Below are 23,143 nucleotides of genomic sequence, written 5' to 3'. Positions count from 1 at the left end.
ACTCCCCGAATGGATTCTTAATCGAACCAAATTAACTATCAGTTGCTTTATATAGACTGCGAATTATTACTTGAAAGCATTGTGTTTATTACAAGTTAACAGCAATTATCACCATCTAAAATAACATTCCACTATGTATCGTCATCTCGTGACACCCTAAAGTTACAGAGGAATCCCGATACTGAAACATGCATCACCCCAAACAGGTGTTCGGAATGAACCAACAGCACTTGATCCGAGGGGACCTTACGTTATATCGTTCTGAAGGAACAAAAACTGCGAAGTGCAGGGAAAAATGAATTCATTATGCGTTTAGAAGGAACGCCCAAGACTGACGTTAAATAAATGTGTTAAATCACCCAAAAATTTTCTTACTAAACCATCTTTTAGGTTAAGAAACAGTAAAGTCGTTAAATACGTTATAAACAAGTCCACAGTGCATAACAAATATGAAATTTTTCCAATTCTAAATAACTACGACTATAATTACAAATCTGTTTACCTACACTTGTCGCCTTAAGCTAAACTACAAATGATCGGTAGATCAACGTCTCACCTAAATAATGTGAATAACGCAAATGAAAATAAAATATAATACCAGCTGACGAATCGAAACCGCATTCGTAGTGTAAATCCTACAAAAATTAAGTGTCAACACACTGCACTATCAAAACATACCATACACCCGAACAATAAATCTTAAAGCAAAGAAAAAGAAACAAATAGAATCGAAAGTTCATCGAACTTGAATGCACGCGGCTATGTAGTAGGGATCAGTCTCCATTAGCCAGTTTCCATGTGGGACAACCCTTACATTCATGCCGATACTGGTGCAACACTATTAGGGGAGCACCTTCCAGCTAGTAAATATTATACCGAAACATGACCTAAATAGTACCTGTTAATATATTCGCTATCTGTATCCACTACAGTAGACACTAACATCGTTCAAGTCGATTCGCAAGAACGCCTAACCTATGACTTGGCTATTTACAGACGGCGTCCTAATCCTGTCGTTGAATCAACGTTACAGTGTCTACTTATCCTTAACGATAATTATAATACACGCAGCATCCTAAATCTATCGTTGAACCAACGCTATGGTATCAACACATCACTCATACTGCCGGGCGAAATCGAAACATTAACATAATGCCGGGATACTTAAATCCGATTCTCGTTGAAATTCTAACAAATGAAGTAAAATTCGCTACAGAAATGAACTCGGATCTGGAAATATTACTGTGTCTATTTCCTACGATAAAGCGTGAAATCGAAATTAAACAAGTTCGAATAGTTTAATATATTACTCATGACAATTTAAACACATGCAGTGAAGTTTGCTGAATAAAAGTAAACTCAAATCTCGTAGATATTACGTAATATCACTGAAGACAATAATCACAACCATCACTATATTCACGGCATAACTCGAGTGTGAGGCTCCAACTAACCTGCCAAGTCAACACTCCAAACACGTATCATCGTGAAACTATCCAGTGAAGTAACTTCTCATCATCATACGAAGGCTAAGCTAGGATTCGAATAAAATTCATCTTCGTACCCGCAATGTTTCCAGTCCGCGATGTTCTCGACTCGTAAAGATACAGAATAAAATTCAATTTACAATAAGTATTATCTTGTCCGTGTGTAAGAATGTATGTTGTTCATGAGGTCGGCTATCACAAAATGCACTTCGCTGGTATCAAATGAATCGTTACATTGACTTAACTGCCGTTACTTACGGTCTTACATAAAATAATAATCATGGAAGAACATCAACTTATACTTAAAATGTGCTTTTCAACGAACTCAATTAGATTTGACAACCCTTACATTTTTCAATCGTTCTACAGGACATCGCTCCTCTTATACAGTCTCTTTCAGAAATATTACACATCAACATATACACCCTGTCACAAAAATTCCTCTCCATCGAATTAACAGGGCCTCTCATCCTTGGCGTCCTGCTTATTCTATATTACTCATAAAATACAGGCTTACTCTACCTTTAAAATCTTCCTAATTTTTCTCATAATATTTCATTTCCATTGCAATCTATTTTCTTCTTGCTTGAAAACTTTTAAACACAAGGGATCCCATAACCAAACAACTTTACAGTGATCTCAAAATTAACTTCTCGAATTTTTTCCAGACCTCAGGAACAAAATAACATTCCGTAATTTTCTATATCACAAATACACGGTGTCTTCTTCTTCTTCTTTCGGTGCCTATCCGTTTCGGATGTTGGCGATCATGATGGCTATTTTCGTCTTGTTTGTGGCAGAGCGGAACAGTTCAACTGATGACATATTGCACCAGCCTCTAAGATTGTCAAGCCAAGATATTCTTCTTCTTCCAGGACCTCTTTTGCTGTTGATTTTCCCCTGGAGTATTTTTTGGAGTAGGTTGTATCTATCTGTGTTGCGCATTATATGTCCCAGATACTGCAGCTTTCGGCATTTCACTATCTTGATCAACTGAGGTGTTGTGTTCATCCTTCTCATTACTTCCACGTTTGTAATTCTCTGGGTCCAAGATATTCTCAGGATCCGCCTATAAAGCCATGTTTCAAAAGCCTCCAGCTTCTTCTCTGTGTTTTTATTTAAGGTCCATGTCTCTACACCATATAAAAGAACAGAAAATACATAACAATGCAGAAGTCTGATTTTAGTCCCTAAAGTTAGATTGTGGCTTTTAAACACATTACTCATTTTCTGGAACACACTTCTTGCTTTTCCAATGCGTACCTTGCCTTCTTGTGAGCAATCCCAGTCTTCATTTATTATGGTTCCAAGGTATGTATATTGTTTTACCCTTTCTATACTCTTTTGATTTATAACCAAGTTTATTCCGGAAATATTTTCCTTACATATAACCATGAGTTTTGTCTTTGCGGTGTTTATTTCAAGCCCGTATTGGCTGCTGACTCTTACAATTCTATCCATTAGTGATTGTAGCACTTGGATAGTATCAGCAAATACAATTGTATCATCAGCATACCGGATGTTGTTTAATCTCACTCCATTTATCAAAATTCCTTCTTCTATATCTTCCAAGGCTTCTCTAAATATGTATTCTGAATACAAATTAAATAGTATAGGTGACAAGATACATCCTTGCCTCACTCCTCTCAGGATTTTGACTGCTTCGGTGTGTTCTCCTTCAACACGCAACACCGCTGTTTGATTCCAGTACAGCGTCTTGATGATTCGCTGATCTCTTTCCTCCATTCCAATATTTCTCAAAATATCCATCACTTTTTCATGTTTTACACAGTCAAAGGCTTTCTGGTAGTCTATTAAATAAGCAAATACATTCTTATTTACATCTCTACATCTCTGAAAGAGGACCTGCACACTGAACAAGGCTTCTCTCGTACCTACTGCTTTAATAAACCCAAATTGATTAGGGGCTATCTGATCTTCACACAGTCTGTATATTCTTCTGTGTATCACTCTCAAGAACACTTTCAAGAGATGACTCATCACGCTTACTGTGCGGTAATCTCCACATGGGTTTGCGTTTTGCTTTTTTGGCAAGGTGATGAACTCTGATTTGAGCTATTCCGATGGAATATTCCCGGATACATAAATTCGATTGAAAATTTTGGTCAACCATTTTACATGAAGTTCATCCATCAGTTTTAAGAACTCTGCTTCTACTTTATCTGGTCCCACTGATTTTTCGTCCTTCATCTGATTGATGGCTGTTTGAACTTCTTCTTCTAATATATCTGTGCCACTTATTTCATTTGTATTTTGTGTAAAAGCACATCTAGTGTCATAAAATAAATCTTCTATATATTTTTTCCAGATCTTTTTCTTGTCTTCTAAATCCACCATCAAGTTCCCGGCTTCATCTATTAACTTTCCACCAGTGCCATTCCTGTATTTCCCTGTTACTTCTCTTACTTTCCTGTGTACATTGAAGCTGTCATACCTACTTTGACATAACTCAATCTCCTCACATTGCTCCACTTTTTCTTTTTCTTTTGCCTCCCTGATCTTTCTTCTGATGTCTGCATTTATCTTTCTGTATTCTGCAGGTTTTCCTTTATTGACTCTTCTTTTCTCCATTATGTTCAGTATTTCATCTGTCATCCATGACTTTCTCTTTTTCTCCTCTGGTTTCATGTACTTCTCTTTTATTTGCTGAACGGCGTTTTGTACTTTAGTTAATTCTAATTTGACATTATTGCTGGTGATGTTTTCCTCTGTGATAATCTTCAAGTTAAGTTCTACTTGCATGTTCTCTTTCATTATTGGGTCTTTGATTTTCCTCAAATTGTAGTTTTGCCTGTTCTTCCTCTTCACTTTCTTCATTTTGACTTTGAAAACTCCAACAAGTGGTGTGTGATCTGAGTTGACATCTGCACCAGGGTAGGTTTTCACTGCGGTGCAACTGTTCCTGAAACGTTTATTTACCAATATGAAATCAATCTGGTTTCTCACACATTTCCCGGGTTTGTCCATTGGAGACTTCCATGTATATAGTCTTCTAGGTGGGAGTTTAAATCAAGTGTTCATGATCACTAAATCATTTGACATCGCAAAACTTTCAAGATCATCCCCTCTGGAATTCCTCTCTCCTAGTCCAAACGGTCCTACAATGTCTGATGTCCTACCTTCCCCCACTTTCGCATTGAAATCTCCCATCACAATTGTCAGATCATGTTTGTTAAGGTTTTTCAAAATCCCATTTATGCTTTCGTAGAATTCTTCTACCTCTTCATCTTCCTTGTCCATTGTAGGCGCATACACTTGTATTATATTTATGTCAATAGGCCTAGCACTCAGCTGTAACATCATTACTCTGGCTGATACGGGTGTGAAACTTTTGAGACACCTTTCTACTTCCGCTGAAAGTATTACACCGACTCCATGTTCATGCGTTCCATCAGCTCTACCCGAATATAGCACTCTATGTTTATTTATGCAAACATCTCCCGTATTCGGCCATCGCATCTCACTAACACCAAGTATATCTAACTCCATCCTATCCATTTCTTTAATCGTATTATGTATTTTTCCTCCTTGGCTCATTGTTCTCACATTCCAGGTTGTCACTTTAATTTTTTCTTGCCACTTGATTTTCTTCATGCCTGTACTCACTACTGTTCCTCCCGGAGATCCGACTGAGGAACTTACTCCGGATGATGATAATTTCGTCATGAGCATAGCCATAATGATTACTAGGACTTGCCATCAGGCCTTTAATGTAGTCGTTGTCCAGTGCGTTCTACATCCTTATGCCGTTGACCACACTTGTGGTTCCTCCGCCTTTAAAGCCAGTTTCCCAACTCAAGGACAAAAGAGTGCCCTTTAAGAGCCAATTAAGGCGAGAGAGGATATTTCTGTCGGGGTTTTCTTCCTTAGCCTTTGATAGTCCCCTATCAACCTGCAAGGCAGCAGGCTGTACTCGTATTAATCCCCAAGTACAGGGCTGCCTCTTCCGCAATCTCCACCGTTCCGAAGTCCATCTTCTCCGTTAAAGATTCCGTTGAGGTCTTCACTCGTAACCCTGAGTTGGGACCCTTACCAGATGTTACACACCGGGCCAGTGTGCTCTGGGACTCACATAGGCAGGGGCGCCACTCCCTGGGTAGGCTACACGATGTCACAAAATTGAAATTACCGAAAGTGACAAACATTATCATACTTCACTGCATTTCGATATAAACTGCAAATCTCGCTTACCTAACTGCTGAACGCATTATTATAATTATCTCAATTTAATCCTGACGTGAACATTATTATTATTATTATTATTATTATTATTATTATTATTATTATTATTGTCATGTTGTTGTTGTTGTTATTTGACTTTATTACAACTACGATAGTTATTTTTATCGTTATCCCGGCCCGAATATTATTTCACTGATTTTCATTGTAATATTCAACTTCACATTTCTTAAAAGAAATTTACACACAGTTTAACGTCTCGCGCGCTGACATAAATAACAGACAATTCGGCTCTACAATGAATAACAAGACACATCATCGTCATTGCAGAATACTTAATTCTACACACGCCACATACACACAGCGGTGTTATGATTTATTAATTATTTTAAAGGGACAATCTCTAACTACAAAAACATATTTGAATTAGACTGACCTGTAATTGTGCCGCTTGACGTAACGTTATCCTGGCTACATCTTGCTAGCCAGCAACCTCTGAATTTAGCCCCTCATAATGGTAGAAGGCATTCTTCGCTTAAATACTATCTCGTCAATACACAGATTGCGCGCTCGTATTGAGGCAACACACATTAATTTATTTGAAGTAATTAACCTAATGAGAAATGTTATCATACACATATACACAACAATTAAACCACGCAGCCTTGTGTCGAGTATTCAAATGATGCATTTTGTGGAAAATTTCCACCTCCTCTTCACCAGGTGTTCCACAAATGTGAATGGCCGTGAGACAAAATGATGTTATCTCTGCCAGACCCCAACAGTCCTCCCTTACAGATTATCAAAATAACCTTGTCCGTAATAATTCCAAAGAGCTGTCTCTGACTTTTCTGTCTTTGTACAAAGAAGTACATGAATCCCACCGATAAATACCTATGATATTCCCACCTGCCAGGATGGATGTCGTAAATGCAATGTTTCAATATCTAAGTTATCTTCACTCCTCATTATACTTTGTAGAATGTTCTTCTCTCAAACCAACTGGCTTTTGAGACTTCCCAGTCTACCTCCCACACTTTAACTTCGGAAATCCTCTTCTTGACATCACTCGACGTAGGTTTGCTCTCTGGGACAACTGAATGAAGACTGACTGTCTTGCTGGTAGAAGGGGTATTTAGGCATTCTCTAGAGACGCGGTACGCTGCATTATCTTTAATTGTGCAATCGTTCCATTTGATGACCGCTGGACCGATTTCTTTGTTGTTGTTGTTATTTGGCTTCATTAACGGGCTTAATTAATTAATTAATTCTGTGTACGATGATTCCCGCGTATTTTGACCGTATGCCCTTGACTCGTGTAATTTCGCTCTGCTTCCAAGCATACTAACTCCTCTCTGAGCATAATTAAATACATTTCCAACCTGTGAAGTTAGCACCATGAAATTTTTCCCAAAATTCTTAATTAATTATTTCCTCGTCAATGCCAATGGCGAAATCTCTCACAATGAGGGTTATTAACCAGAATTTCATTATTAATTACCCGCGGTCTTGCGAAATGTTCCGACCTCGTTCGATTACTTTAGGGATCTCCTCCTGCTGTGAGTTGGCACGCCGCGTAACACGAGGCGAGCTTGCAATAAAAATCTGGATGGGCGTTTTTTTCTCCATCTCGCAGTTGGCATTTCAGCAATTAAGAATTATGGGTTCAATATTATCTTTAAAATTTGTTTAGAAGTAATTTTTGTTCTGAAGTTTGTTATCGTGTAACTTGGTCCAGATGATCATGAAATTTGTACTGGTAAATATGAACACTAACAAGTTATTTAATGTATCCATTATTAAACACTAAGCAATAAAATACATTATGATATGTGGCCGTCACTTTTGTCATGTAGGACAATGGTCATCCTGAATTCTGGCGCAGTTTTCATAAGCCCCATTATTTTTTGCAATCATTGCAATAAATCCAATCGCCACCATAATACTTGTCACATACTATGCAAACTATTTTTGATTTTTTCTCTTTTGGGTAGCGTTGACGTTGGCGTTAGTTGCTCGGCCATCGCCTATCAAGCGACCCCGCTGCTCAGCCGGAAGGCTTGCAGATTACGAGGTGTTGTGTGGTCAGCACGACGAATCCTCACGGCCGTTTTCTTGGCTTTCTGGACCGGGGCCACCAACTCCCCGTCAGATAGCTCCCCAATCGTAATGTCGTAGGCTGAGTGGACTTCGAAAGTGCCCTCAGATCAGATCAAGATAAAAACCATGACCTGGCCGGGAATTGAACCCGAGGCCTCCAGGTAAGAGGCAGGCACGCTGCCCCTACACCGCGAGGTCCGCCTCAAATTATAAAACAAGTTATCACCAGTAGAAGAAACATAGCTATTGTAACTGTCTCAACGGTCAAATTACACACTCTCGAGCAGTGCAAATTACAAGACATGCGGAGATTCAATCAAAAACTAAATAAAATGCAAAATATTTAAAAATTTATTAAAGGAACTATCTTCAGAGTATACTTACTTGTCACCGTATAATTTTGCGAAAAATTTGAGTATTTGTTTTCCTCTCCCCTCCCCCTTTCCACCTTAAATCTATTAGCAAAACAATTTCCAGGAAGAAAGCTACGCTCATCTGTCTTGCCTTAGACAGGAGGTGACCAGAGTTACAAATACCAAAAATATTACCGGTCCAAATTATACCCAGGTCCAAATTACACGGACTTCTCCTATTTAAGAAAAGACTAGTGGACCCGTCAGAGAAATCTCGCATGTTCGTAAACCACACTTCCCAAATAGGTATATAATGAGAGACTTACGATTATAGAACACTATTTACAATTTTTATATTTACATTTACAGTACCTCCCTTAAATACAACATTGGAAGCGACAATGCAGTCTTCCAGTACAAATTGTTTCTCATTTTTGCAGATAGAAGCGAAAATATTATAGAAAGATCTAACTCTGGAGAAAGCTACGTATAATTGGCCGTGCGAGAACAAGGGTTCGGGCAAATGCAGTCCTGCTCTTCGCAATGTTAGGCTTTGAGACGTATTAGTAGTCATAACATATGCTATTTTAATGAGGAACTGCTTTAGCGTCATGTGGAAGGGAATAGTGGGATCCGATGCGGTTAGGGATACTCTGGGAATTACATCAATTTTTCCTGAACTGATAATTTTTGCAGTGACAGTGAAATCAAACAACTGAGTTATGACCATTCTTGCGCCGTTGATGAGGCCTTCGTTAGCACTGAAGTTTGTAATGAGCTTTACAGTAGTATTTTTCTTTAGCACTAATATATGTGACGAAAGGCCGGAGAGATTTAAACTGTGATAAAATTCATCCGAGCAAAGGTTTTCCTGAAAATCACCTTCGCTTAAAATTGAATCACAGTTGCAATAAGTTTTTGCTTCGCGTCGAACTATACTTTGAACAATGTAATTATTATTTATTTCGCAATGATCATTTTAGGGCACAGAATAGCACAGTCTACAAAGTGAATAAAGTTGTCATTTATTTCTTGCGTGTTGAATACTTTGAGTACAATGTCACACACCGGTACATAGCAATGATTAGGAATCTGTACTCTGTCTGAAGCTATTTCAGTTTGAAATTCAAGTTCTCCGTTCCCTAACTGAAGCCAATCACTTAAAATTCGATCATCATTCACTCTCATGTTTTTGTCAATTGCCTACTGTGAATTTTGGACCATAAAGGCGATTGTTTTCATGGTGCTTTCAACAATTGTAGTTCAGTCGCCATATCTTACTTCAGGAAGTACCTGTCTAAAGTTTCCACCGAACAAAATAGTCTTACCTCCCAAAGAAGTTGTGCTCTTGAAAATGCTGTCGTTGGACAGAATGAGAGCGATCAAACAAAACACTTTCGTGAATCCTCCACATTGCCTCCGGTGGAGTAATCTAATGGCAGTTTAAAAATAGGCCTACCTCATCAAAGGTTACTTACTGTTCACCGTCTGCATTATTTTGCAAGCGTATGGACGCACAAACATGGCCCATGTAAAGACACTTATACACGTATTTCACGGATTTAATTTATGACCAAATCTCAATATGGTCCATGTACCATGCTCTGCTGTATAATGTTGTATAACCAAGGACTTTGTTCAAAGTTAGGAATTTCTGCTGAAACGTTGTCTTGTAACTGTGCGGTAACAATTCTAACCGCTCTTGCGAATATGTACATGCTGTATACCTGGTTTACACCCACTATCACCACATGGAAATAACAATTTGGATCACAGTGTGCGTTCAGGTGCCATATTGTAGTCAATCATCAGTTGATGACTGAAGTCGCAGCTGATTTTGTTACTTCGGATGGGTCACCTCCAAGGAAATTTGATTTCGCTGTTTATTGTAAGGCTACTGGATGATTGACTACAATATCGTACCCGAACCCACACTGTGATCCCATGTGTTATTTCCATGTGGTGATAGTGGGTGGCAACCAGGTAGGCAACATGTAGATATTCTCAAGAGTGCGGTTAGAAATGTTACAACACAGTTACAATACTATTATTATCGACTTGCATTAAGAGGAGACTACAACCTTATTCATTCTTCAGTCAGGCTATTCCAATAGTACGTAGTCGATAGTTATGTTAAAGTAGAAGGTTCACGGATAGCTTTTGTTAGATCACATCAAAAGGAACTTCGTGCCGAGAGTTACAAGGAGTTAATTGATTTTATCATCCATTCTTTCATAAATTTTAACAGTTGAACATATGGTTTTACACATATCCTATAAATTTGCCATTATTTCTGTATTTTTTGCATGGTGTAAACGGAGTTCCAAAGCCCCTTCTGTATAAAAAATAGACCTGCATAAGAAGGAGTTTGTCCAAGGGGTGGTTACAAATTGCCAGCTCGATGATTTACTTGTCCATGAATTGTAAAGGAGAAAGAACCTCTGTCTGGCACATTTATAGTATTCACTTGAATGGAAGAAATGCAAGTGCATTACTATACTGCCGAATGTTCTGGAAGTAATTTTTAGTTTTACTATCATCCTTTTCAATGAAATTCTTAAGATCATGATACACAGGTACTTCTTCAGGCAATGCAGCTTTCCAGTTGTGGGAACAAATTAATGATGACTCGCCTGGATATAATGTAACAGAACAGAAATTGCAAATGACGTTCATTTAGCCAACGGAGTGAGTTGCAACATTATTGTTGTTGTGGATTAGCCTCACCCAACAGTAAGTAATAGGTAATTTATCCTGAACACGTTTCCTGTGTACATGCTGTCGTAACCTGTTAATGTGAGAATTTATTAGTTTATTTGATACTGCTTGCTGTGTTGATGTCTCTGATGTAGATGGTGGGGCTGGCTGTGCATGCATTGGTGGTGCAGAAGTCTGTGACAATTGCTATTCATAAATCGGAGCTCTCTTGCTTTGTCGCAAGGTGACCGGTCTCCGCGGTCTGTGACTTAACTCTTCACTCCTTGCAGCTTGTTGTCTGCGTCGTGTCTCAGTAACTGCACTGAGTGAATTCTTCCGGGCATATTAACAAACCTTGTATGTAATAAATTCATTGTTTAGACGAATGAGTTTAAATCATTTGTGTGCTGAGTCCATTGATTGGGCTGCTAAGCATTAACACTCACCGGTTATACGATTTTATTACTCAAACCTTTGGTTTACAGTGTCTGAAATCCATGCGAAATGACAGAAGAAAAACCTGTAAAAGAACGAATGTTTAATATTTTAAAGGAATAGACTACAACTGATAATTACAGCATGTTATAATGACATAAAACAAGCGTCCCAGCGGCCAAACTATGAAGTGGACAGCGATGATCGGGCGTATTTTCCTACAACAGTAGGATTTGCAAAACGCACACTTCGTACAATTTTTAGATTATTTTTTAAAGAAATTGTCGATATTTACGAAATTAGAGTGCAATTCGTCACTGGTAATGTCTATTCTCTGTCTTTTGAATGTTCATTTGTCACGATTGGTTACTTGTGAGCGCCGCAAAGGGATCTATACCACTGAAATAATATATATGACTAGGTAAACAACAGATGGGGAATCTCCCCCCTGGGCAACTGACATCAATGCAGATTAGTGGAGATTCAGTGAAATGATCGCTTCGCAGGGGGACTCGAATGCGCTTTGCGAGTCGGTGTTCCACCTCTCAAAACCCATTTGAATTCGCCCGCGTAAAGATCTGATTGGCTGAGTTCAGCAGCTGATAAAATGAGAAGTGCGCGAGATATGGAATTATTTATCAGCAGGATCAACCCTCTAATACTTATATACGTTGCTTTCGACCACCCTGTTTATCTGAAAATATAAAGAGGAGCCCCCGCCTTAATGATTACAACGTCAGATAATGACTCTCTAATCACGATAAATACAGTACAGTATGGTTCTGAACCATTGAATAACATTTACTCACTATCGAAATTGAAAAGCTTGGATTGTCTTGTCTAGTATGTTCTCAGCCATGCAAACACGTTGTTGTTCATTTTATTGTGCTACGTTCGCTATAATACACTGACTGACAGAGCAAATGCAACACCAAGAAGGAGTGGTTCGAAAGGGATAAAAGCTGGGGAAAAAACAGAGACGGCACGGACGAATAATTGATGTTTATTTCAAACCGATATGCAGGTTACACAATGCGCACGGCATCGACTCACTAGGATGTACGACCACCGCGAGCGGCGATGCACGCAGAAACACGTCGAGGTACAGAGTCAATAAGAGTGCGGATGGTGTCCTGAGGGATGGTTCTCCATTCTCTGTCAACCATTTGCCACAGTTGGTCGTCCGTACGAGGCTGGGGCAGAGTTTGCAAACGACGTCCAATAAGATCCCACACGTGTTCGATTGGTGAGAGATCCGGAGAGTACGCTGGCCACGGAAGCATCTGTACACCTCGTAGAGCCTGTTGGGAAATGCGAGCAGTGTGTGGGCGGGCATTATCCTGCTGAAACAGAGCATTGGGCAGCCCCTGAAGGTACGGGAGTGCCACCGGCCGCAGCACATGCTGCACATAGCGGTGGGCATTTAACGTGCCTTGAATACGCACTAGAGGTGACGTGGAATCATACGCAATAGCGCCCCAAACCATGATGCCACGTTGTCTAGCGGTAGGGCGCTCCACAGTTACTGCCGGATTTGACCTTTCTCCACGCCGACGCCACACTCGTCTGCGGTGACTATCACTGACAGAACAGAAGCGTGACTCATCGGAGAACACGACGTTCCGCCATTCCCTCATCCAAGTCGCTCTAGCCCGGCACCATGCCAGGCGTGCACGTCTATGCTGTGGAGTCAATGGTAGTCTTCTGAGCGGACGCCGGGAGTGCAGGCCTCCTTCAACCAATCGACGGGAAATTGTTCTGGTCGATATTGGAACAGCCAGGGTGTCTTGCACATGCTGAAGAATGGCGGTTGACGTGGCGTGCGGGGCTGCCACCGCTTGGCGGCGGATGCGCCGATCCTCGCGTGCTGACGTCACTCGGGCTGCGCCTGGACCCCTCGCACGTGCCACATGTCCCTGCGCCAACCATCTTCGCCACAGGCGCTGCACCGTGGACACATCCCTATGGGTATCGGCTGCGATTTGACGAAGCGACCAACCTGCCCTTCTCAGCCCGATCACCATACCCCTCGTAAAGTCGTCTGCCTGTTGGAAATGCCTCCGTTGACGGCGGCCTGGCATTCTTAGCTATACACGTGTCCTGTGGCACACGACAACACGTTCTACAATGACTGTCGGCTGAAAAATCACGGTACGAAGTGGGCCATTCGCCAACGCCGTGTCCCATTTATCGTTCGCTACGTGCGCAGCACAGCGGCGCATTTCACATCATGAGCATACCTCAGTGACGTCAGTCTACCCTGCAATTGGCATAAAGTTCTGACCACTCCTTCCTGGTGTTGCATTTGCTCTGTCAGTCAGTGTAGATGGTGCCTCGTTAAAAAAAAAAAGCAATTTCAAAAGATAAGAATGGATACGAAACTTTAGAAAATACGTCAAAATTCTGTGACGATTGTACTGGACACCTGGTCCGAATAGGCACGTGCCGGTCACGTGCTTTCACCCCCTATTCCAAGCGGATTGTACACAGAAATTCCACCGCGCTGCAATTCAATATAAATGTACGTTTCAGAAGACACGTAACGTACCAAAGTCGCTAATTTCCAGGCTGTCGGCGCAACTCAGCCGAATAATTGGTTAATTAACTTTATTGTCCGGCCCAGTTGAGTTGTAGACGTGCTTTAGTAATCAACAGCTCCTCCTCTACGTCGCCTCGCCGGGCTGCTTTCAGCCCCCTTCAAGCGGGCCACAAGTTCTGGACACTAAACGCTAAACGTAACAAACACTACAGCCCTAATTGTCTTTGAACTAGAGTAACATGGAATTTTAAAATTGACATGATCAAATGACGCCCCCCCCCCCCACCGCAGGTAGCTGTAGTGAACCGATACTTCATATAATTTAGGACTAGTATTGATCGTAAGTGCCACTAAGGACCGCGAGATCTCAACTGTTTGTCTTCTTGCGGGTCCAACAGGTTTTTATCCTTTCAGAGTGTGTTTTCTTCCACGCATCGACATGCTTCAGTCGATTTGGGACTTATTCTCGATGCACCTGTCTAAGTTTTTGTTTGAGTGGTGCTCGGAGTTGAATGTCTCTTTCTGATATTCCATACTTTAATGGAACCTTATCCATCTCCACCAACCAAGGAGGAATCGTTTTAAGACTTCTCAAGTAGGATAACAAACGTTTACAGATTCTTTCAGGCCGCAATCTCACTCAAGAGGTGAACGTAAAAAGTTATCCGTCCTTTCCCGGATTACGCTTGATATATTTTCGACGTGGGTATATATTTCTAAGTTACTCTGAAGTCTGTAAACACCACCTTTGAGGTTGGGATCAAGAATTTTTCGAATAAACCTCCTTTCTTTTATTGCCAGTTTTTCAAGCAGGCTGTCTGATTGAAGTTTTAATTTACTGCTGCATATAATATTTCAGGTCTAATTACAGTTTGATAATGTATAATGTTTGCATGTACAGAGATAGGCTTTTTGTTACATACTACCCATGTTTTGAATGAGCCGGAAGGCTGTTTCAAACTTTTTGACACGTGTTAATACGGCGAACTTCTCAGATTTGTTGGATTCATCCCATTCAGCAAGGTACTGGAATGTTTTCACTTTCAAGATTCTACCGTACGTATTATTATTATTATTATTATTATTATTATTATTATTATTATTATTATTATTATTATTATTATTATTATTATTATTATTATTATTATTGTTGTTGTTGTTGTTAAATTCGTTTACTGCCATTTGAGACCACGTTAAGCAACAATCACACATTACTGGAAGCCTTCTTTGGAGCCCAAAATCTGCGCATTCTTCTCTGACAGCCTGTAATCTTTCCTCTGTCCATCCCCTATTTATTTTCTGTTCGTCATGGAAGACTCTGGAGTTTTCGGTCACTGATAAATACTTTGTTCGGTTTAGTATGCCTTCCCGATTTATTCCAGGATCCTTTCCCTGAACCATTTGTCGGAAACTTTAGTTCTACTGTCAAGTGTTTTAAAAATCTGTTTTGTTGGTCTCTTCTCGTCCATTCTAAACAGATGTGCATAAAATTTGAGTCTTCTTTTCTTCATTGACTCAATCAATATTTCGCTTTCTTGGTATATTTATCCCCTTCCTCGTAACCTCTACTGGCCATCCACGATGTTTGGACCCACTGTCTTGCGGACGATTATTAATATTAGTAGTAGTAGTAGTAGTGAGAATCCACAGCCTGTTACCAGTCATTCGCCCGGGTCAGGAATGGAATGAAGCCCCCGTCTAGCGGCGAGGTTAGGAATTGTGCCGGGTGCCGAATACTGTGGCACTCCTCTTGAGCAATGACTAATGAATGACAGATGAAATGAAATGATATTGGAGAGTGTTGCTGGAAAACCGGAGTACCCGAAGAAAAACGTGTCCCGCCTCCGCTTTGCCCAGCACAAATCTCACATGGAATGACCAAGATTTGAACCACGGAGCCCAGCGGTCGAAGAACGACGCACTGCTGCCTGAGCCACGAAGGCTCCAGTAGTAGAAGTAGTTTTTATTAATAAGTTAATTGGCCATATTGGACCACTTGAGTCATTCCACGTTTCCAGTATCTTTGAATGTTGTTCTGTTTGGTTCTTGTGATCTGCACTGTACCTTTTCATTCGTTCCGATCGTAATTTTGCTCAATTCGTCTGACTACTACTAAAATGTTTTCATTCCTCCTCTGAAGGGGCAGGCGGGCCTCTTAGACGGTGACGCCGTCTCTAAGGCCTGGAGATTTGTTACGGTGAAAGAGATGCTCGAAGAAGGTGAGGAGGTTGGCGGTCGTAGCCTATACTAGGAACTGTCCCGGCATTCGCCTTAGTGCAGGATAATGGAAAACCACGGAAAACCATTCTCGGGAGAGCCGACGGTTGGAGCCAGCTGTGAGGTCCAGCCCTACCCCGTCTCCCGAATGCAGAGGCGTAGAGCCACGGTAGAGCCACCTCTCCTCTGCTCGGCTGGCCGGTCAGAGCGCAGAGCTGTCGGACCAAGGACCAGCCGCGGAAACATGAGGGCGAGACCCACTCTGCATCTACCAACCCCAATTCGTCTGAAATCGATATAGCGTTTCTACGTCTCATTTGTGCGGAAAATGTGTGAGTGGCTTAAGAAAGGTGTTACGATTTTTCTCTGCAACTGCTTTGATATCCTGCTGAATTTCATGGATCCATCGCCCTTCTGTCTTCTTTCCAAGATTTCTCATCACAATTTGTCCTTAAGAACGTTTTCCTGGCAGTTGCAAGATGTAAAAGAAATACGCGATTCGTTTCCTCTTTACTGTATAATGCAGATCTATTACAGATACGGTGCATATTGTAATTTTTTTAAATCGCCTGCCTTAGAAAAGTATTGCGCTTGCGCAGCAAGCGTAGCATGCTCGGAGAAATCGCCCCTGGACAGTTCCATTAGGAAGGATTCTCCAGAATCCTTCAACTTGGTATTTTTTTATTAATACAAATTCTGACAATTGGCTTCTTTCAGTTTTGAGTAGCCGATCAGTTCTCTTTCGTTTTTAATTTGGAACAGGGTTTTATAAAAGTAAAAGGCTTCCGGGAGAGTTACGGTTTTAGAGTCTTGGTTCTTAGTGTCTATTGATGGGCATTTTTTTATTCCACACTGATCAGATTAGAAATTAGGCTTCATTCGTTTTGTTAGTTCTTCCTTCCTTTGTTGGTTTCTTCCTCGTTGAAGTTGTATGTGAATATTTCACCAAAATATTTAAAATGCAGAACTACCTTAATTCTTTTTATCATTTATGGCCTGGCTGAGTGGCTCAAACGGTTGAAGCCTTCTGACCCCAAATTGGCAGGTTCGATCCTAACTCAGTCCGGTAGTAATTGAAGGTGTTCAAATACGTCAGCCTCGTGTCGGTAGATTTACTGGCACGTAAGGAAACCTGTCGGACTAAATTCCGGCATTTAGACATTTCCCAAAAACCGAAAGTGTAGTTTATTGAAAAAGCCTAAAGAGCACAAATGTTTTTAACTTTTGCAATCTATGAAATTAAATGACGGTTTCCTTCTGGGAACTTAATTTTTTTATATAAAGGCCAAAGGCAGGCTTTTATACAAGTGCAGGCACATGCTTCCCCTAGTGGACCCGTCACTGCATTGTCTTACACAAGAGGCTAGCAATGGTGTCTCAACGGCGCACTAGGTGTAGCAATCCAACTGATGAGCCCACTGTTACACTGGGGCGAAACGCTGGTAATTTCATGATTGAAAAAGCCAAAAGAGCTTAAATATTTTTAACATTTCCAATCGATGAAATTAAAATATGGTTTCCTTCTGGGAACCTTATTTTTGATATTTTAACATTATTATTATTGTACCAGAGGTACATTTAAACGGAGCCCCTTTTAGAAGACCATCTGTTATGCGAAGCCTGAACTGTATATCAGAAGTTTCGAACTTTATCTTCAGATGTGTGTACTGTCGAATTATGTGCCCTCTCTGGTGAGAGAATGGAGAATTCATTTTCAAAGAAATATGTAGTTTCTAGGTTTACAAAACTAACATGTTTGTAGAGTGTTTTTTTTGTTTTGTTTCTAAGGTTACTAGCACTGCTATATCTTCCTTCTTAATGAAATGTTCGACCAATTATAAATTTTGGATATTTATTAAATTAACCAATCAGAATTGAGGGTGTGTACAGGACTTCGGCCCAGAGAGTTCTGGAACCTTCTCCTCCGCTATAACAGCTGGGACCATTTTGGCCATGTTGTCCTTTCCATCGCTCTAGTCAAGGGGTTTAGAGTGCGTACGTAGTGGAGGCAGGGGTGGGAAGGTTTTAAACTTTTTTCTTAATGTAAATCTATCATCTTTTCTATGTAAATTTTACAGCAAGTCTAAGGACTTTATTCTTACTTAGAGAATAAAAAGTATTCAGCCTCTTTTAATTCCCATTCAACTTGGTACTGGGGTGACTATGATTGTAAAATTTAAATTTTATCTCTTCTTTTGAAACTTAACAGTTCTCCACCTTGTCACCTCTGTAGTATAGGCTTAGCACCAGCAACTTCGGGTCATAAGCCAATATAGGGTTTCAAGTGTTTCAGAGTGCAAATGTTCGCCTCCTAGCATTTTGGTTTAAGGCTGATAGCTTAATTTTGTGTGTGTGTGTGTGTGTGTGTGTGTGTGTGTGTGTGTGTGTGTGTGTGTGTGTTAACAAATGCCATGTACAATGAGCACTTATTGCCTCTGTTAAATGTTAACTATTCATATTCAAGTGTAAATTAGACTCTCGAGCGGGTAAGACAGTAAATCTGTTGTGTAATGATCTAGTGTACAATATAGATTGTGCCTTGGAGAGGCTTGATTGTAATAAGTTTTGGAGAGCAGCCTCCTAGAGAGTTAACTGAATAGAACAATGGTGCTCTTTCGAACTATGTAACTTTGGAGTTACAAGCTTTTTTCTTAAAATGATTGTGTATCTGATTGTTTTAGTGTTTAAAAGCATTATTATTACAAGAGCTGACGAAGCTCACTTCATCTATTCAACAGTTAGTTGGTGTTGTTCATCTAGAGTTAATTTCAGAAAAAAAGGAAAGAAATAAAATTTCTAATTTTAGAGTTTTAAATCATACTTTGATACTTTCTCTGTCCACTCATCACGCCCACACCTTCTTCCACCTCTGTGCTCCACGGTATCCCCGTAACAATTCTTCTTCTTCTTTTTATTATTATTATTATTATTATTATTATTATTATTATCATTATTATTATTATTATTATTATTATTATTATTATTATTATGCCTTTGCTGGCAAGATGTAGTGTTTACAGTGCACTATGTCTTCTGGTATTGGCTAGAATAAAATTGTTACTTTCATTGACATGTCTCAGTCTTATACTTGGCTTTGACAATGTGAAAGTGGCTGAGGTATGAGTGACGCTAGTAATGCCATTCCTTATGCAGCCAGTCCCTGCTGTGAATGTTGTGAAAATGTCACTCATAGGGTCCGTTAATGCACGCATTTCAGTGGGCTTGGTAGATTGATGTGCAATAGCAACTTCTGGCTCAGTGAGGAAAGCAACGGGAAACTACCTCACTCCTCGTTTCCCTAGTATGCCTCTTCAGTGACACCTAGGCCATCTATGACAGCTAATGGCGAAACTTTTGAGGATCCAACCAACCTTCGGGCTGTACACCCAACATACATACATTATTATTATTATTATTATTATTATTATTATTTATGAAGACTTTATTTATGCTCATGGGTTTCATGGGCATGATCTCAGTTTTCTCAAAGGCTATTTGTAATCCTATCTGTAGATTGGTGATCTGGGCACGAACTTCGTCCAAGTCAAGGGCTAAGGGAGCTAAATCGCCCGCAAGTCTCACGCAGTTTGTTCTTATAGTAGGTTTTACTTCAGTTTTGATTGCCTAAGTTTCATAGTGTAATCGAGAGGCATATTGAGAAGCAGTGGAGATAATCCGTCACGTTGTCTGAGACTAGATTTTATTGCAAAAGGTTTTGACACTTCTTCCCTGAACTTTATCCTGGAATTCGTGTTGCTTAAAGTTTGATAAATTTTATTAATTCGGAATGAAGACCGTATGATCTGAGTAATTTTAAAATTGTGTGTTTTCAGATAATATCATATGCTTTTTGAAATGTGTGAATGAGATGAAGAGCTGTTTATTTAAATATTTCATTATTCGTTTCAGGCTGAGATTTTGGTCTGGGCAGCTTCTGTACGGGCGAAAACCTGTTTGGCATTCTCGAACTTGTGCTTCCGGAGCGTTTCTGATCTTGTCGCAATTTGTGCAAGGCGTGGTTGGTTGACTCGGAGGGATGTGAGTTCGAATCCCCGTCAGGAAGTCGAAGAATGTAAGAAACGAGATTTCCACTTCCGGAGGTGCACATGGTCCTGCGGGTCGGTCAGCCTACAGCAAGAATGAGTACCATGTTAATTCAGTTAGAATGCTCCCTTGCAATGGGAACTGAGGATACAGGTTTACTATTGTGACCAGCAGTGTTCAAATCTGGTTTCCACATGTGGTTACCGTGTGTAACTCAAAAACTAAATATATTACATCATTTTCATATCGAAATATTGTAAGTTTTATCTCGCATCAGTGATAGTAGTTCTGTTACTGTGATGAAATGCTTTGCAAGCTCCTCACCCAGGTCGTCTGCTCTGATGTCGCACTGCAGTACATGAATCTCGTTCTCATAAGAGAAGGCACTCTGGTCTGTGCCGAAGATTTCCTACTTGAATGGCATGCACTTTATAAATATAAGACGTAAATAAACAAGAAGACTAGATGGAAGTTCTGATTATTATTTTAAAGGGAGTTTTGACTGAAAAATTGAGACTTTTTACCAAAAAATCGAATTTTCTATTTTAACCTTCAAAACCCCTCAATTCCTCTTCTTACAAATCCCGTGATCATTTCTTCCTTGACGCCATTTTAAAGCTCTAAATGCCTGTTTTAAACGGTAGCGGTTGGCGCAAGGCCACGCCCTTTCTCTCACGTTGTTCTTTCGCACTACCATTTCTATAATAACGCTACCTTGTAGTAGACCTACGCTGTGTGTTAGAGAAGAGTATTTTACAGTCCGGGGCAGCTTTAAATCAAGTATGTTTCTTAAAACTTGCAAATACTTTTTTCTACCTTAAAAATAATATCAGCTCTTTGCCACGCATAAAATTCTCCTTACCACAGAGTTCTTATCAGAGTAAGCTGAAATGTTGTGCCGTTTCAGTATCAACAGGAATTAAAAGTAGTTCTGCATTTTACTATCAACTGAACATTACCTTCATATTTTTGTTCTTAAATAGCCCCGAACTAGATTTTTTACTGTTGTGTGAATAATGAAAAACTGAAGAACTTATATCTCCAGTAGTTTATAACCGACTGCAAAACCCAGTTTTATTATTAAGTATATGAGAATTTTTTACAAATATGTCAAACTAGCGAATGTACCCGTGCTTCGCTACGGTATTCTACATTGTATTCGAATATCGAAGTAAATAGTGTATATGCAGTAAATAAGATTGTTTTGAAATTGCATGTCTCTTAGCGTTATCCGAGAAAGAGCATGGGGAGGTCCCCATACGTTGTTTCCAATGTGAAGTGTTTGTTACGGATTTGTGATATAACGGCAGGCTCACATGCCTACTGCCATTCACAATCGAGTTGGGAAGTTTACATTATATTTGCAGGCCCCATTGCCTACTACGCGGACAGAATCGATTTGGGGAGTTTTCGTTAAAATGGCAGCCCCCTTTCCTACTTCCAGAAAGATTACAGTTGAGGAGTTTCTATTATAATGGCAGGCAATTACCCTGCTATCGCTCGAAATTGAGTTGTGCAGTTATCATTATAATGCCAGGCCCATTTTTCTACTGCCAGCTAGCTTACTGCCAGTCACACCAAGTTGGTGAGTTTCCATCAAAATAGCAGGCCACTGTGCCTAATGCCAGTCACATTTTAGATGAGGACATTTCTTTATAATGGCGGGCACCCTTGCCTACTGCCAAACAATCGGGTAGGGGAGTTTTAAACAAAACTGCAAGCTCACTTGCCTTCTGCAAGTCAAATCGAGAAGGGAACTATTCATTACAATTGTAGGCCTTCCTTACTAATGACAGTTACACAGGAGTTGGAGAAGGAACCCTTTCCTACTGCCGGTCAAACTCGGTGTGGGGAGTACTGATTACAATAGCAGATCCACCCTTTCTCGATCGCTACAACTCGACATCACTGAATATATTGCACCCATAAGCGAATTTGGCCTAATTTAATTCACAATTAAATTGAATATTTCACATATGAGATACCACAGTGAGGCTGTGAAACTAGCAGTCACAAAGGAACTTTCTGGCGCCAGTCAGGCGGCGAGAAAATCCATGAAACTCTTCTCTAGGCACGACCAGAATTGGAAACCATCCTTAGGGTCCCTTCCAATAAATTTTATGACACCGCCTGGGAGCGGCGAGTTGCTGGTCGTTCTCACGTGGAAAGCACGCGTTGAAGCCTGACCTACTTGGCTAGGACAATAGGGGGCCAACGACCATAACCGCCAATTCTTGGGAGGAAGCGGATGCACCCACGTTTGGAAGAGCGCGAAAGTCTCAGCCAATCAGAAAATTCTAAATTTGAATGAGCCGTCAGACCGGGAAATCTACAATCAGTATCTCGCGATCTGAAGCCCGATGTGGTAGTGAAAAACAGTGTCCTGACTTCTTTATAATATTTGGTGAATTATCAGTGCCAATCTGCGGTTAATCAGTGCCTAATTATTAAAATTCAACTGCACACGGAGGAGTAATTGGATCTAGAAGAAGGAGCTGTCATGGCAGGATGAGGCCATCCACCGGAAGAAAATAACACCAGTGACGCGCGCAGTCGTGTGGATTATCCTATGATTATTTCCCGCGGCGCAATATCACATGTGAGTCGGACAAAATTTAGGAAGTTTTGCATATAAATTTTGAAAACCATAACCTACGGATGTACGAGAAAGCGCTCCCGAGGACTAGATTATTACGCCACATCCCTTCCACGGAACTATTTTCCAGGTGGTGGGAGGAATTTCTACAAAAACCCAGCGACCACAGGGTCGAGCTCTCAGTCTAGTCTCAGTGTGTTTCTGAATTCTCAGTGTTTTTGAGTTCTCAGTCTAGTCTCAGTGTTTTTGAGTTCTCAGTCAAGTCAGTCGTTGTGAATTCTCAGTCAATTCTCAGTCTATTCTCAGTGTTACTGGAATTCACAGTCAGTCTCAGTGTGTTTCTGGAGTTCTCAGTCTAGTCTCAGTGTTTGAGTCAATTATCAGTCGTTCAGTCTATTCTCAGTGTTTGAGTCAATTATCAGTCGTTCAGTATTCTCAGTGAATTTACGTTTGACAGAGTGACAGAGTGTGTCAG

The sequence above is a fragment of the Anabrus simplex genome, chromosome 1 (assembly GCF_040414725.1).
Source record: "Anabrus simplex isolate iqAnaSimp1 chromosome 1, ASM4041472v1, whole genome shotgun sequence".
Classification (NCBI taxonomy): Eukaryota; Metazoa; Arthropoda; class Insecta; order Orthoptera; family Tettigoniidae; genus Anabrus; species Anabrus simplex.
Note: the sequence above shows the minus strand (reverse complement) of the source record.